This window comes from Balaenoptera borealis, assembly GCF_965194805.1.
Source record: "Balaenoptera borealis genome assembly, chromosome: 8".
Taxonomy (NCBI): Eukaryota; Metazoa; Chordata; class Mammalia; order Artiodactyla; family Balaenopteridae; genus Balaenoptera; species Balaenoptera borealis.
The window spans coordinates 3,730,976-3,748,643 of NC_138865.1; the positions used below are offsets into that span (position 1 = coordinate 3,730,976).

General features: G+C 36.7%; 1 protein-coding gene across 1 annotated transcript in view; it reads right to left on the reverse strand.

Annotated features, from left to right (window-relative positions):
• LOC309633371 (uncharacterized protein) overlaps positions 1-17,668 on the reverse strand; it is a 394,758-nt gene that overhangs the window by 105,379 nt on the left and 271,711 nt on the right. Inside the window, exon 8 of the mRNA XM_082402165.1 lies at positions 1,399-1,617. The gene's annotated coding sequence lies outside the window, so the exon portion shown is untranslated. The remainder of the gene's footprint in view (positions 1-1,398; positions 1,618-17,668) is intronic.

Sequence of the window (17,668 nt, forward strand, 5' to 3'; positions counted from 1 at the left end):
ATTTGTCCTTCTTCTCTTTGCCTCTTCTAGTTCTTTTTTCCTTCCCTTCCCCCTCCTCCTCTTTTTCCTTCTTCTTCTGCTACTATTACTAGCACAATTCCTATCCATCAGATAATAATGATGGCCATCCTGCCATGATTTACTCAGCATTTACCCTAAACCAGGGACTGCTGAAACTAGCACCATTACATTACCTTATTTTATCTCATAATATACTTTATGAGGTCAGAATTATTAATTAATTCAGTTATTAATTTTTTCATTGAAGTAACCATCTGAAATCATTCAAACGGCTTTTTCCAAGTTCCTAGAGCTAAAACATATGGGGTTGGTGCTGACATCCAATTCTACCTGATTCCAGAGTCCAAGATCTTAATTGCTTTGTCAAGCTGTCTTCACCTGGCATAAGAGTTTCTCTAAGGCCAAAATGAAACAAAGGAATAGGTAGACTCCATAGACACAACAGTACAACTAGAAAAAGGGAAATAACATTTCAAAAATAATCCATGATCTGTCAGTTTTCTGTTTTGACCCCTGGCTCACTGAACTTTTCCTTTTCTCTTTTTAAGCATAATCTGTGCAGTTTACCACCTCAGAAATGAGGGGAAGTGTCAGAGTGACAACATCAGTAACAAAGTCCTTATACCAGGAAAACCCCTCCCGGCAAGCCAGAGGTGGGGTAGGTGAGGATGGAAGTGTATAGAGTCACTGCCTCGTTCCCGTCTAATGACCTCAGGACGGCCACTCCTTGTATCACAGCCCAGCCTGTGGAAGGGAGAGGCAACGGAGTCTCTAGTAAAAAAAAAATGCATGATAATTTGCAGGACTCCTAAGAAAACTAGGGCTGGTGTGCCAACATCCCAGTCATTGCCTGTGGGAAGGTGTTATACTCAAGGACCCCACATATCTCACACGGTGCCATATCCAACATGGCAGGCACACCCCTATGACAGGGTAGCCAGGACTGGCGGATCTCCAGAAGAGCTCCCACCAAATTCTGCATCCTGCAGTACAGCAGCTAGAAAGCAGGCCAGATGCCCTCAGCTTCCCAGCAATGCTTAGCAACAGGTGGGAAGGAAAGGCCCGGGTCACAGCAGAGATGCTGGAGGCCCAAGTCCAGGTGAGTTCCACAGCTCCAGAGAATGCCAAGAATCACAGTTATTAGATCCACAACCCTCTGAATCAGAGACACGTCACTGTACACCATCAAAGGATGCTCGAGAGGCAGATCAGACAAGCCATGCAGATAACAGCTTAGGGCTCACACGGATGAGACCAGACCCAAAAAAAATCCCACCATGGGGACCGCTTGCTTCTGAAGAAAACGTCACGGGGAGGAAGAAAGAAAGAAGAGACCCTTGACAAAAAGTAGAAACTGTGAAATAAATTAGCACTTACCTGAAAACCTGAATTAATCCAAAACTGACTCTTTTAAATGGGAAACCATTGAGTTATCTTTCAAAAGCCGGCTCGAGTTTGATCCCACACCTGCCTCTTCCAAATACTCCTTCAGTCAGATTGAATGTTTTCCCAAACTTTAAAATTACTTGCAGCAAAAAAGGAAATAAGTAGTCGTGTACCTCTGGGTGGTATTGCGTTCATCTTGACCAATCGACACTGAAAAGAAAATAACCACTTGTAGGGCTTAATTTTCTGAACACAAGTAATTCACTTCAATTTTAGTAAACAGTGGGCTATTACTATTTACTATTTAAAATAATGATATGTTTTCCTCTTTAGCAAAATAAGCAAATAGTAAATTCAATAATCAAATTAATCAATAAAATTAGAAGAGCAGCTATTTTGACTCATCTAGATAAAATGACTAAGATCATTTTTTATTTCGACCATTTATTTTGAAGTACAGTATTCTAAAATGGGTCCTTGTCTAGTGATATAAAGTGAAATATCAATCAACCAGAAATAAGGCCTCTAATTGCTCTAGACATTTTTTTTCACCTCTTCACTGCTTATTAACCGTTCCATCAGAGAAATGAAAAAAAGATTATATGAGGTGACATTATAAGATCAATCAAGTGAGTCACTTCTGTAGATTCTATTTTAAAAAGGTCTCAAAGGAATCAGAGGCTTATAGATAATCCATGTGATGACTATTCTCCAATTAGCACTTAGGATTTATCAATTTATACACCCTACAATTCTGTAGTTAATGTCTTTGATTAGTATTACAAGTCTAATGGTCAAAGGGATCTTATATGTGCAACAGAGGTAAAATTAATTTAGATAATACATAGGGTAAAAGTACATGTGATATTAGTGGACACTTTAATTGCTTTTAACTAAAATAAACACGATGTCCAAGAAAACAACACTTATGTCAGCAGAAGCACTGATGGAGAAATTGTTATAAGGGGTTGGTTAAATACATGTTAAAAATCAACTAACCAAAATAAGTAAGATAGATTCAGAAAAAGATTCTCTGATACAACAGGAATTCATCTTAGCTGACACAGCAGCCCTAACCACTTTCTTGAAGTCTCCGCCTACTGGGTCAAAAAACCATGGTCAATAATCAATTTTTTAAGATGAAAGAAAAACTTAAAGCAAAACAAACTCTGAAGTTGATCTCTACTGCTCAGGTCCTGCATGTCAGGCTCTGATCGTTGCCACCCTCTTCATTTATCTTTCTCGGAATTACAGGGAACTACCCAAAATAAAAGCAAATTGCCGTCCGTCCGTCTTTGGCTTGACACTGCTCCATTGCGTCAGAGTTGGTAAGAGGCCTTATAATTCACACACCACAATTGCTAGGAAGGTACTATAAGAATATTTCTTCTTATGTAAAAGAGCAGATACTATTATTCGTCTTTGATATTTGAGAAAACATAGGTTTTTACAGTGTATAGAGATTTCCAATTCTAGCAGGCCTGGGGAACACATGCATTAAAGGGTCATTACCTAAATCCTGCAGAAAACATACTTTGCAGTACATTGTTGGTCTCACACTAAGTAAAATCTCCTCTATCACCCCCGACAATATACCTAAAACAGAAACTTTGAATACAAAGGCCCCAATTCTCACAAAGATCCAAGATTACTTCATGAACTCATGGCAGGTTTGAAAAGCTTAATTTTCAATTCCATAATGAAGCATCAATCTTGGAAGAACCAAAAGCGGTCCCATGGGTCTCTCAACCCAAGTTTGTAATAACACCTGTAACCCCAAAGGCAATTTCACTCTGAAAAAAAGCATCCACAATTCTGCCCTTCAGAATTTCCATAGATTAAGATCAAAGAAATATTAGCTAATGATCAGGATAATTAAGACATAAGGAAACAAGCTACTATGAATGGACGTCACTACAAACAGCTAAATCACAGTTACATCACAATGGATGTCATACATTAGAATTATCTGATACATAATAAGGAATAACTTGTCTGAACTACGAAAAATGATATTCCCCAAAAGAGCAAGTATCATAAAATTGATTTTCAAAAGGATAACAAATAATTTTTAATAGAAAAATATAGTTTTTAATTTTTTAAATTTTGTAATGGAGTTTTTTTTCAACAGCACATTAAAGAATCATGAGAGAATCTGTAGACTGGAAACTAGGTCTGAAGACAATAATCAACATGGAAAAGAGAGATGCAAAAAGTCAGACATTTGAATAAAAGGTAAAACATATGATAGCTAAAACAAAAATTCTAACATACCTCCAATCTAGGTTCCAGGAATATGAATTAGAGAATATGGTGGAGAAACAATACAAGCCAAGATAATGAGTAGGGATTTCAGCATTGATAAAGGAGTGACCTCCTGTTACAGTAAGTTCAATATAACTAACCAGGCTAAATAAAACATTAATCTAAACCTATGTACATCAGAGTAAGATGCTAAATCACCAAGGACGTAGAGAAGGTTTTAAAAGCAGATGACAAGAATAGATAATTTATGAAAGAATAGCTGACAGGACACATCTCAGAAGCAGCTATAAAAATAACCTAAGAGGGTTCCCTTTTCTCCACACCCTCTCCAGCATTTATTGTTTGAAGATTTTTTGATGATGGCCATTCTGACTGGTGTGAGATGATACCACATTGTAGTTTTGATTTGCATTTCTCTAATGATTAATGATGTTGAGCATTCTTTCACTACACTGTTGGTGGGAATGTAAATTGATACAGCCACTATGGAGAACAGTATGGAGGTTCCTTAAAAAACTAAAAATAGAACTACCATACGACCCAGCAATCCCACTACTGGGCATATTCCCTGAGAAAACCATAATTCAAAAAGAGTCATGTACCACAATGTTCACTGCAGCTCTATTTACAATAGCCAGGACATGGAAGCAACCTAAGTGTCCATCGACAGATGAATGGATAAAGAAGATGTGGTACATATATACAATGTAATATTACTCAGGCATAAAAAGAAATGAAATTGAGTTATTTGTAGTGAGGTGGATGGACCTAGAGTCTGTCATACAGAGTGAAGTAAGTCAGAAAGAGAAAAACAAATACCGTATGCTAACACATATATATGGAATCTAAAAAAAAAAAAAAAAAAAGGTCATGAATAACCTAGGGGCAAGACGGGAATAAAGACGCAGACCTACTAGAGAATGGACTTGAGGATACAGGGAGGGGGAAGGGTAAGCTGGGACAAAGTGAGAGAGTAGCATGGACATATATACACTATCAAATGTAAAACAGATAGCTAGTGGGAAGCAGCCGCATAGGCCAGGGAGATCAGCTCGGTGCTTTGTGACCACCTAGAGGGGTGGGATAGGGAGGGTGGGAGGGAGACACAAGAGGGAGGGGATATGGGGATAGATGTATAACTGATTCACTTTGTTATAAAGCAGAAACTAACAGACAACTGTAAAGCAATTATACTCCAATAAAAATGTTAAAAAAATATAACCTAAGCGGGTAAAGAAAATAGGTGTCAGCTAAGAATTAAAGTGCCCTGCAGATCTGGCCTGACAAGAACCAGGGTAAAAACAAAAAATGGAAACCCTGATAGAGTTTACCACAAACATCTAACCCACGTTCCAAAAGGAGTCCAGACACGATGAGAAATTATCCCAGAAGGAAGTCCTAAGATTGAAACAAACAAACCAACAAAAAAAAAGGTAATAAAGTGGTCAGCATGTAGATAAATCTGAACATCATCTGTATAAAATATTATGCTGATAATTTCTAGACTGAGAAATTAAATTTATCCTTAAAACACTAGACATTATTAGCTTATCAAGGAAGAAGGGGATTATCAAAAGTAAGTGTTCTAGTGTCCCTGTATGTATCAGGAGAGGGCTTAAATACTATTTTGCATTCACTAAATTTAGTGGGAAATTAAAATTTTCAAGAGTTACAATGAAACAGAAATAGTGTTTCAAAACAACAAAGGAACAAATTCTTAATGGAGAGAAAACTAACAAACAGAAAACTCATAATATAGGCAAACCAGGAAGGAAAAGAAATATCAAAAATCTGAGACAAATAGGAATCAAAACGTTTAAGATGGTAAAAGTGGAATCAGATATATCCCAATAAACAGAAATAGATAAGAAGAAGACACATAAAGTATTTCCTAGTTTAAATAGTTTACATTTCAAAATTATAATATAAATTCAAAATTTTAACACTTGAAAAACAATAAAAGTACACATTAAAATTTGTAGAATGCAACAAACATATTTTCAAAAAAATGTGTGGCTATAAATTTTTTTCTTTTAAGGAAGAAAAAGGTTGATAGTTAATGATGTATGTATCTATTTAAGAATTAGAAGAAGAACAGAATAAATCCAAAGTAGAATTAAGATAATAATAAAGATCAAAAAATAATTTTATGAAATAGGAAACAATATAAATAGATCAACAAACCAAATGGAAGACTTATTAAATTAAAAAATAATTCTCATCAGATTGAACAAGAAAGGATGGTAAAAAGAAAAATAGTATAAAGAATTAAAATGGGAGACATAATTGTGTATAGGATTGAGATTTTAAAAAAAATCTATAAAGAACTGTATGTAAATAAATGATGAAAAGGGAAGATTCCTAGAAAAACTCAGTTGATAAAAATTGACATGAGAAAAATTAGAAATCTTAAATGATGTATAACCATTAAACACAATCAACTATTTATTATGAATCACCCTGCAAATAAATAAACCCTAATGATTTAATAGGTGAGTTCTAACAAACCTCTAAGTAATGCATTATTCCAATAATATATACAATCTTCTAAAGAAAAAGAATTAAAAGATAAATAGTCTCAACTCATTTTTATGTGTTCAGATATAACCATGACACCAAAACTCTACTGAGGAACAAAGGGGCAAAAAGTCATTCTAAATTCAGCAATATGTACAAAAGACGATTAATGATGTAGAAGTTGGACAATGCTTTGAGTTGTTTTACAATATTTTCTATGTTATAAGATATTAGATGATGCTTACATTTAAAAATATTACTTCATTTAATAGTCAAATATTAAAAGCCAAACAAACTGAGACCAGAGAGCATGTCCTAAACTACATTGCTGCACACTTAGCTTACTTAAATCTTCCCATTCTTAACAGAAAATACAACATGGATGTTAAGTAGGGCTATGATCTCTGGCTTTGATCAATACATCCATAAAAATGATATTTGTGAATACCACTTTAAATATTTCCTGAAATAATAAAATGTTAACAAACATGAACTGAAAATTTCTTTGTCTGACTCTTCAAACTGAATGTTAAAACAGGATTGGTATGGCTCAAAATAGTGATTTAGGACTACTCCTGTTTCCACAATCAGAGAATCAGGAGGAAGAGTCAGCAGGATACCGGCTTGAGGAAAGGTAAAAGGCATGGAAGATTAAAAAAAAAAAAAAAAAAAAAATTGTGTATAAATTCTTCTGTGAGATTGTTACCTAAGATAATTCTGCTTATAGAATAGGAAAGGGAATAAAGCTTGTTTATAAAAATTAGTATAGATTTAATAGGCTAAGATCTTTATATCACACTGTTTTGAATACAATAATATGTAAAAAGTTAATAAACAGAAACCTCAATTAAATAGAATTGCACGACCAGTAGGGGGAGCTCTCACACCCTGTGATGCAGCCCAGCCCAACAGGAAGAAAGACTTCTTTCCCATCAAGGACTCAGCCATGAAAAGCCATGGACTCTGTTAACTATGGCCCTTCCAAATCCCTTTTCCTCCCTATAAAAGTTGTCCTTCCCTCGCTGTGCAGGGACTTACACGTGGCTCCCCATGGTTGCAGACCCGTAATTGAAATTCTCTGCTGATTCCAAATAAACCCACTTTTGTTGGAGAAATACATGGCAGTCTATTTGCTTTGGGTCAACAAACCATAAAAGTTTAATACAAAAACTACACAAAAACAAAGATCAAAACCAAAAATACCTAGAAGAAATCATGGGAAACTATGAAAGTGACTTGCCATTTTAGTAACTTGAACTACAATTTGTTTTTACCAGGCATAGTAAACATAATTTCCAGGGAGATATGCATTGTATCAGGGAAGGTGCACCTACTGAAATATGGATTTACTGTCATCTAACTTACACTTGAAATATAATGCATTTATCTGCCTGTATGACATAAAAGTATTTGTATAGAACACTTTACAAATTTATATCTACATTCTTATATTTTGTGGGAAAAGTTGAAATACAGTATTCAAGTAGAAATCTAAGGGGTCCCAACATAAACCGTTCATCATTCACTAAAAAAATCTTATTTCCAGGTAGTAAAAACCCTGTTTCTTATAAATGGATAGTGGTGAAGAATAAATAAATTACGAAAAAAGGAGAGAGGAAGGGAGAGAGAGAGAGAAAGAGAGAGATTTGTGACTATGTATCAGTGAGAGAGATGCAGATTCTAAAAGTAATTACCGTCTCTTTACTTTCATTCTCTATATTTTTCTGAAAACTAGGTTCTAAATAAGCACTGTATTTCCTTAGTGGTCTAAAGAAGAAGAGCATAGAAAAATCTGGAATACAGTTTTCTTTCAACAGCAAAAAGACCCCAAAATATAAGAGCAGATATTGGGAGAAAATATAGATAGCAGACAGCTCTCTATCTATTTTTACCTGACATTATGGAAAGTTTCAAACATAAATACATGTCACGTAGAGGTAATAGCATGTGAACTCACATATACCCATCACATAGCTTCCGTGATGATGAATTCATGGTAGTTTTCTTTCATCTATATCCCCACCCACTCCCTCCACTATCAATGAATTATGTTGAAGCAAATTCCATACATCAATATATCCTATAAATATATCAAGTAAATTTCAGATATTCTATATTTCAGCACAAACATATACAACATAAGGGCTCTCCTTAAAAATCATATTCACATCATCATCATACCTAATACCTGACAAAAAATACTTAGTATCATCCGATATATCTACACACTGCTCATCTCTCTAATTTTCTCATAACAGCTGCCTTATTCAAATCAGAATTCAAAGAAGATGCACACATTGAATTTTGTTGATATGTTTTTTGGGGTCTCTTTGAATATAAAGGTAACCTCTTTTTTTTTGTTTGTTTTTCCTGCAATTTGTTTTCAAAAGAAACCAGTTCCGTCTTCTATTATAGAATGATTCACAGCATTCTGCTGATGCATTTCTGTATTGTCATGTAACATATGCCTCTGGTCACTGTATTTCCTGTAATCTGGCTGTTAGGTCTTAGGTTTTTATCTATTTCTTGTTCAATTTCTTATTAGGTAGGAGAATTTATATGATAATAGATGTGTACATCTATCAGAAAAAACATTGTCTCTTTTCTCTTTTTTTCCTGTCATTTCTTTCTTTCCTTCCTTCCTTCCTTCCTTCCTTCCTTCCTTCCTTCCTTCCTTCCTTCCTTCCTCATTCCCTCTCTATCTCCCCCTCTCTCTTTTTTTCTTTCTCTCTCTCTTTTCCTTTCTTTCCTGTGATGTTATTCAGTCAATGATTATATAAGCCCAGGTCTATTATTTCACTGAGGATTGTAAATAAGTGATTTTTCTAATACTTTCTAACAGTTATTCCTTCTTCAATTATTAGCTGGAATGCTTTTGTGAAGATAAAGTTTCTCTCATCAAGATTTCAGTAGAGACACAATGGTGAAGTATAAGAAAGACAGTCTGAAACTTGATTATTTCCCATTATTTTCAACTTTCTAAATAATTATTATATTTTATTAACATTCTCTAAAGGTAAGAAGTTAATTTGTTTTTTAAATTATGAACCTGTTGGCAGTGATGGTGGTATTTTCTTTTGAACTCATGAATTTTAATAAATTTGACATGCTATAATTCATTGAAACTGTTACTCTATTTTTTGCTCAAATTATTTTATGTTTGGCCAAATGAGCGGTTCTTTGAGTTTGCTTTCAGCCGCTTTGGCCATGATCCCAGTAGTCTTATATAGATCGTCTCCTAGCTTTGTGGTGCAATAATGAGTTCTAAATTCACATTTTATATTTTCTACCACAGACCTGGAATCATCTGTTTCTTCATGTAGATCTGGTACTTTATGATGGTTTTACATTTTGGTGGTTTATGAATTTCACTTTAGTCCTAATGAGGGTTTTAGATGGTTAACTTCAAGAATTCATAGGGTCCGGACTACTTCATTGCCATCAAATGTTATAGAAACCTACATGTCCTCACCTGTAGGTTTGCGTCTGAAAGGGTTCCTTCTAATCTCAGCTGCTGTTCTCAGTCTTCCCCGCTGCCCTTTCTCCTTAGTAAATTTTGGCAACTTGGGAACCCTCAGGCTGTTCGGGTTCCTCTCCCCCCTTTTTGTGTCCTGAACACTTGTGGAGGGCATAGAGCATCACTGGTAATGGTAGTTTGTCCGATTTGGGGTTTCACGGTGACTCTTTGTCACTTGGTTTTGTTTCACGTATTTTTGCAGGTATTTCTAGGTTAGTTGCTTTCTCCGATTTTGTGGGTGGTTTTGGAAATATTCAAATACTACAGAGTTACTGACATCTTACTTTTATCATCTGAAGATACTTAGTTAAATAATGTGTCACTAATTTCCATCCTTCCAGATTTCTTTAATGTGCCAAATACTAGTCTTTATTTTTTCAAGATTCTTCCTGTAGGTGCAGAAGAAATATCAGTACAGTCAGCTTGGGCTGTGATAGGGGAGAAGAAAATGGTTCGTGAATTTTCTTGCCTGGTGGTTTACAGGGGTGTCTAGTAATTGCTGTGCTGCACCGAGTATACAAGATGCGTATAAGGGGGGATAGAATGCTAGTTACCATCAGTCATTTGGAAAATAGTTTTGAATGCCTATGAGGGCAAGACATGTTCAAGACACACGTATTACTGGGCTAAGTGGAATAAGGGAGAAAGTTTTGTAGAGGATACAAAGCACGATTACCCACTATTCCACAGAAAAAGGAAGATACAGATGAACACAGGACCCTGAAAAAAGGCACTTTAAAACAGAGTTGATTTTACAAATCAGAGCAATAGACAATATCTATGTTGTTGAAATTTCATGAGGTCTGCAAATAACAATAATAATATACACCAAGCATAGTACTATATGTTCTTATGTATATTATGTCACTTAATCTTTATAATTCTCTCAGGTAAGTATTATGCCTCCCATTTTATGGGTGAGTAGACTGAGGCTGAGAAAAGTTAAATAACTCACCCCAGGCATCACAATCTGAAGGTGGCAGAGTCTTTCCAAACATTGAGCTCTTAACTATACAACACTGTCTACTTAATCATAGAAAATCTACGTGCCAAAAACCAAATAAATAAATAAACCTCTGACTCATAACAGAGGGCAAAACTAGCCAATAAACAAAATGAAGCATATACTATAAATAACAGTAAGAAACATTTAAAACTTTATATTAAAACCACAATGTAATGTAGATAACGGATTCTAGGTTATGGTTTAAAACAAAGAAAGGCCCAGAAAGAAACCGGGCCCCTGATATGAAAAGGCATGCCAAATGCTCTTGGGAGAGGTACTGAGATACGATGACTTAAGAAAAAGATAGCATAAAATTAATTTCCCTTTGACCCAACTTTACCAGCTCTGACTATAGAAATGATTTTTACAAAATCTTTTCAATCCTCTAAAGCTGAGAGAGATTATTAATTATTTGACTACACCAAACTTACTCTATAAGTTTTCATTTATCTTCCTTGGGATATAAAATTTGTTTTTAAAAGAAAATTTCTGCAACCTTTATCTGCTCTTAAATTCATTTCTTTACACACAAGTGTTTCAGCCTAGCTCCAGTTAATGGCTTATTAGCATAACATTTCACTTCTTGTACTTAATTTAAAAGATATACCATCTATTCTTGTCGAAATCTTTATGAGTACTAGCTAAAAATAATTAGTTTTCTGTTCAAAAATGCTTTTGTAATATTCCATGAGGTCTTATCTATTATATTGCTTTTAGTGCTTACCTCTAATACCTGATAGCTTGTTGTAAAATCATTTACTGGTTCCCCATTTTGAAAGAAGAATGAGGGATTCTAATTCTAATTCTAACATTACAAATGAAAGCTTGATGTGGAGATAAATGAATTATCTCAAAGACAGGGACCATTTCTTGACAATCAGAGAAGTGAATTATGTGACCTACAAACGCTGTTCCTCTTTTCTGATTTTTTAACTAGCTTATTTGTATCTTTTGGAGGAGTCCATTTTATTTCTTTTTATGCTTTCTGTAACCTTTAAATTTAACCAGACCTTCACTTTTACCTCTAAAAGTTTATGTGACAGTAGTTTATTTTGAGCTCAACTCAGTGGGCATGAATTCTACAAGAGCAACACAGTGATGGGAGTGGATCCTATGCACGTGGGCTAACATCTTATCTGTTTGGTCCACGGGAATGGGGAAGGGGAAGGGAAAGAGAGGTTGGTTATTAAAACTCAGTGTGTACGTGACATTGTGCTACGTGCTCAAATAATTCATTGGCCCTCACAAAAGCCCTCTAAATGACAATAATTATTATCTATTAACATTATTTTCTATATACTAATCAAGGTATCATACTTTAAATAAGAAGCAGAGTTTCTCCAGACTCACAGACATAGAGAACAGACTTGTGGTGGCCAAGGGGGAGGGGGCTGGGGGAGGGATGGATTGGGAGTTTGGGATTAGCGGATACAAACTATTATATACAGGATGGATAAACAACAAAGCCCTACTGTAGAGCACAGGGAACTATATGCAATATCCCATGATAATCCATAATGGAAAAGAATATGAAAATGAATGTATATATATATACATATACATATATGTATGTATATACATAGATATACACACATCACTCTGCTGTACAGCAAAAGTTGACACAACATTGTAAATCAACTATACTTCAATAAAATAAAGTTTAAAAAAAGCAGGGTTTCTTTACAAGTCTTTCTGACTCAAAAATCTGTGGTCTAGACTTATCCATCTTTTATTGTGTCATTCCTTTGAGGATATGCTTTGAATGCACAGCCTGGAAAATCAAACACCCATTTCCACATGTCTCAAGGTGGCTCCCTCTGCAGGACACAGGAGATGGAAGCACCGCTAAGAGACGCGGAAGGTGCACGTCTCAGGGTCTCTGGAGCTGTAGCTCCTGTGACAAAGTGCTTCTCACCGGTGTGGTAGCCCCGGCAGAGGAAGAAAGACCCGTGCCTGACTCTGATGGTGCGTGGAGTCAGCTTCCCCCTCGATTTCCATATTTACACACTCACGTTAACTCAGGGAGGCATCTTCCCTCCATCATGGACAACATAACAAGGAGGCTCAGACATACAACGCCATGGTGGTTTTGCACCACTGGGACTTGGATGAGTTGAGACGATGACCTTTTTCAGCATCCTCTTGCCCGTGTGGTCCTCAGGGAGAAACGAGTGTGAGATTTGGGAGGTGCAACCAACGCCACAGCCACCACCCCCTGGAATCCAGTGTGGACCATCAGCGCCACTGCCGCTCACACTGGTCTCTGTGCTCTGTTGCATCACTTGTGGGCGTGGAGCTGGACCCACAGCAGCCTGGCTCCTGGAGCAGGAAGTCCCCCTCCAGCTTTGCCAAGTCCTTTTCAGCGCCCGTGACTGTGTAAGGTCTAATCTCACTACTGAATTGCTTATTCACCATCACCCGTGGTAGCTTGACTTCCTGATTGAATCCTAAATAATCTACTCGCTCGTTTCCATACAGCTGATACATGGCCAAGATCCAAACTTCAATCTAGCTGCTCTGTCCCCTTCACCAGTGTGAATACTGGCAGTGGGGAGAGGAAGGAGAGTGAATTTTCATACACAGTAATAATCACGTGACTCTAGCGCTTCTCCTTTTGCTCTTTTATGTGCAGATGATTAAAGGAAATGCATTATTACTGCTAAAGTCTGTATTGTACCACCCGACATTCAGTGTTCCAAATACCTCTCCATTAGATAGTACTTACTAACAAAGTAAAAAAAAATGTCCTGGGCATGAGAGCTCTTTATTATCTTTCATGCATCATTGTAAAGCTTTTTCATATCAAATTATATAGTCACTCAAAATGTTCATCTTTCCTAAATGCACCTTTTGCAGCTATAATCTATCTATCTGCATCTAGGTGATTTTAGCCTCTCAAATGGTTGAGAAACGTCTTTACTGGGCAGTTAATCCCATTTATGTTCTGAGTGACCAATTTGTGTGTTCCATTACCTGCTATAATATCCCCACTGTACATAATGTGTATTTGACTTAACAGCTCTAATCTCACCAAAATGCTCTTTCTCAGTCAATCGTTTTCATGGTCTCAGATTTCCACAGGGAATCTGCCGGGAACTTTGTAGCAAATAATTATCTAAGAGTACTAAACCTGCTATAAAATTTCCTCAGCTTTTATTGATAGCATCTTCACATTATCAATATCTTTATATTTTACTTAAAATCCTTGGTTTAGAAAGTGTTAACAAGGGAAACCTGCCAGTTTCCAAGCCCCAATATCAAGCCAAGAATGTTGATCCTTCAATGACAGTATAATTCATAATTTCTCTTATAAACTGTTTCAAGAGCATTATTCTCTCTAGAGACAAAAGATTTTTGCCATAGACAAAAGAAATCATTTCCTTTCAGTACTTAAAGATGATTAAGCTGAAATATATATGTCGCCTCCAATAGTTAACAAAGTGATTTGATTCAGATTCTACATGTGCACTACAAAGCATTTCTTACATTGAAAATCTCCAGTCCATGCTTTTGCCAAGACCAGACATTGACTAATTCCCAAGTGTCAGATTTAATAGCAACCTTATTTACTTTATATTTTATATCTTTATACAAATCAGATGAAGCCTACAAAGTTTTTTCTCTTAGTTGAACGAACTTACACATAAGGGTTGTTTTCTAGCCAATATATGAGATTACCCCTATAAGTCCCACCTTATCCACACACTGGAACTGGTAAATGAGATAGGATCACCAGAATAAAAATAATCTAAGGGGCAATTCACCTTAAAATAGTTTCTGAGTTCCAAGTTCCCTTGACCCGAATTATAAATGGTATGCAAATATCTGGGCAATGTACACTTTATATATAACTTTGAGGATACTATTTTAAATTCATGCTTTAAAATTCTGAAGTGCATAATGTATGGTAAGTTAAATGTTTATTCTCCACCCTCTGCATTTTTTTGCATAAAAACTATGTTAAGTCTTAGAGCGACTTCTCACGGTCTCTCCATGTCCCTTTTTTCTTTTCTCTATGGGGACAACATTTTTGAATGGCCACTCGGCATAAACAATTCATTGCACAGTCTCTTTTTCAGATTAGTACGTCCATGTGACTAAGTCCTGGCCAACAGGATCTCATGTGTTTTCCTCCTGGAATCTTTCATCGATATACTGGCATAAGCCCTTGCCCCTCTTCCTTCCCCTGCCCTTGTTCTGCTGTCTGGAATCTGGATGCTGGAACAATGGTCCATGAGAATGAAGACAATGCCTTAGAAAGGACCTAACGTTAAGCTACAAGAAGCCTGGAATTGGGGGTTTCCTGGAACAGAGCCAATTAACCCACGCCAGGCAGGATGCCTATCTCCACACTGGTACATGAGAGAATACTAATTCTATATTGGATAATCCTTTTTATTTTAGGGTTTATCTAAGGCACATCATAACCTTATTCTAACTGGTGTAGTAACTATAAACTGAAGAATTATCAGTGATGCTTTTGCTATCAATATAGCTAAATTTGTGATTAGTATTTATTAGCTAGAGTATCAAATATATTGAATATAACCATTAACTGTCTGTCAAACCAAGTCTGTCAAACCAAGTATTTATTAGCTAGAGTATCCAGTATATTGAATATAACCATTAACTGTCTGTCAAACCAAGGGCCTTAATTGAAACAAAGGCAAATATCTAGCCTGTTAGCTATATATGAAAGCAGTGTGAATTCTTTATATTATTGGAAGGAAGGAGACAGTTCTTCCTTCAGCTGGTTTAAACTGATTCAATTTAGGTTTTCTAAAACATATTTTTAGTGTAGATACATAGAAGGCTATCTGACACAAAGTACATATTCAATAGTGATAACAGCTAATGTATTAATGCAATATGAGGCAAGCATCATTTTTAGGATTCTTACTTGATTAATACATTTAATCTGTATAAAACATTTTGAATTTGAAAGTACCTTTTCCCCCTCTGACAAGCTCCCTAGCAGATTCTCAATTAGCTTTTTAATTTCCCCTCAAGGGCGTGATGGAATTTCTAGGCCCCCTTCCCACACGGGAACTAGGTCCACTCAGGAGAACTAAATATCAGCTCTCTCCCCTGACTCCTTCCACATTTATGAAACACATTGGTTTGACAGAAGCCCATGGAGCAGTTTCTTCTCTGAGTCTAAAACTTAAAAGAGGGAATAGCCCTTTTCTCTTCAAATTCCTTTCAAACTATCTCAAGGAATCGGGCTTGAAGAAGATAATTTGGGACACTTATGTCTCATCACTGGCTTTCTGAAATCTCTCTGGCCATCACTTTCATTTTCTTGGCCTCCAATGATGGGTCATTATTAATTTTTTTCCCTCTACTTCCTGCTGTGTAGGGATCTTCGTGAGCCCCTGTTCTCTCCAACCACAGACTCATGGCTTATCCTAAATCATTCTCAGCTGCAGCTATATCATCTCCTTAGGGGATATTAGGTAATATTAGAAGTCCTTTGAGTTGTTGTCACAGTAACTGACACAAAACACTGACGTTTTGGGTGCAGTGTCTAAGGATACAATTCATTGCTTATTGAACAAAACTGTCCCCACAGAAAGAGGACTACCTCTCCCAAAATGATAGAATCACACATGTTGAAACATTCAGATGAAATGATAAAGAAGGTGCAGGGATGGAAATGAGCTTAATAGAACTGAATGTACATTCATATATCATAAAGAGCTTGACAACCTCATCCTACTAATGAATTACTGCTTCTTTCCCACTTTAAACATCCCACTGGCCCTTTATAACCTGGCCCTAACATCTGCTCACACTCAATTAACAGAATATCCCACTTGGTCTTTATACCTGGCCATACAAAGCTTATTTTAATACTGCAAAGATGTCAAGCTCTCCCAAGAACTGCACTATTTTGACACTAATGATTTCCTCTGCTTGGGCCATTCATCCCCTTTAAAATCATATTAAGCGTGTAAAGATTTACATCGGTTTACATTTCTATTCATCTGAGAAAACTGTTTTTGACCTGCTCAGGTTGACTTTAATATTCCTTCCTATGAGCAGAGAGAATCGAATACATTATCAAGGGGTCTCTTTACATTGGTTGCAATGATTGGTTTACATTAGAAATTAACAAATAATTAACAAGTTCTGCAAAGGAAGACAGTTGGTTTAATCTATGTATCTTTAATGTCTAGCAAAGCATATAACTTATAGTTGATTTTTCAAGAAATATTTGTCTAAAAAGCAAATTAAAAGAGGGCAAGGGGCTTCCCCGGTGGCGCAGTGGTTGAGAATCTGCCTGCCAATGCAGGGGACACGGGTTCGAGCCCTGGTCTGGGAAGATCCCACATGCCTCAGAGCAGCTGGGCCCGTGAGCCACAATTACTGAGCCTGCGCGTCTGGAGCCTGTGCTCCGCAACAAGAGAGGCCGCGATAGTGAGAGGCCCGCGCACCGCGATGAAGAGTGGCCCCCGCTTGCCACAACTAGAGAAAGCCCTCGCACAGAAACGAAGACCCAACACATCCAAAAATAAACAAACAAACAAACAAACAAACAAATAAATAAGAGGGCAAGGAGAACTTCTAATCCAATCAAGATGGTCTTTACTCCTCCTCTTTCCTTCCTGCTCCTCCCTGTTAAGTACAGCTATGAACCCTGAAAACCATGCAAGAGGCAGCAAAAGGAAAACCTGTAAAGGTAGAAAGAGGAACATGAACTGGTTTGGGAATGCCAGGACTAGAGGGATATCATAGCAGCTGGTTGTCAAATACCCCCCAGCTCAAGAGAAGAAGGTGACGTGGGCCCGGCATGTCCTAACCCCCAACCTCACAGTGGAACACAGCCCAGATAGGCTCATTCCTCTTCCAGACCAAGTGGGAATCCTCCCAAAAACTCAAGGTGAACTTCGCACCACTGTCAAGGGTGGCAGATAGAGGGTTCCATTAACAGAGGAACAAAAAAAAACAGAGGA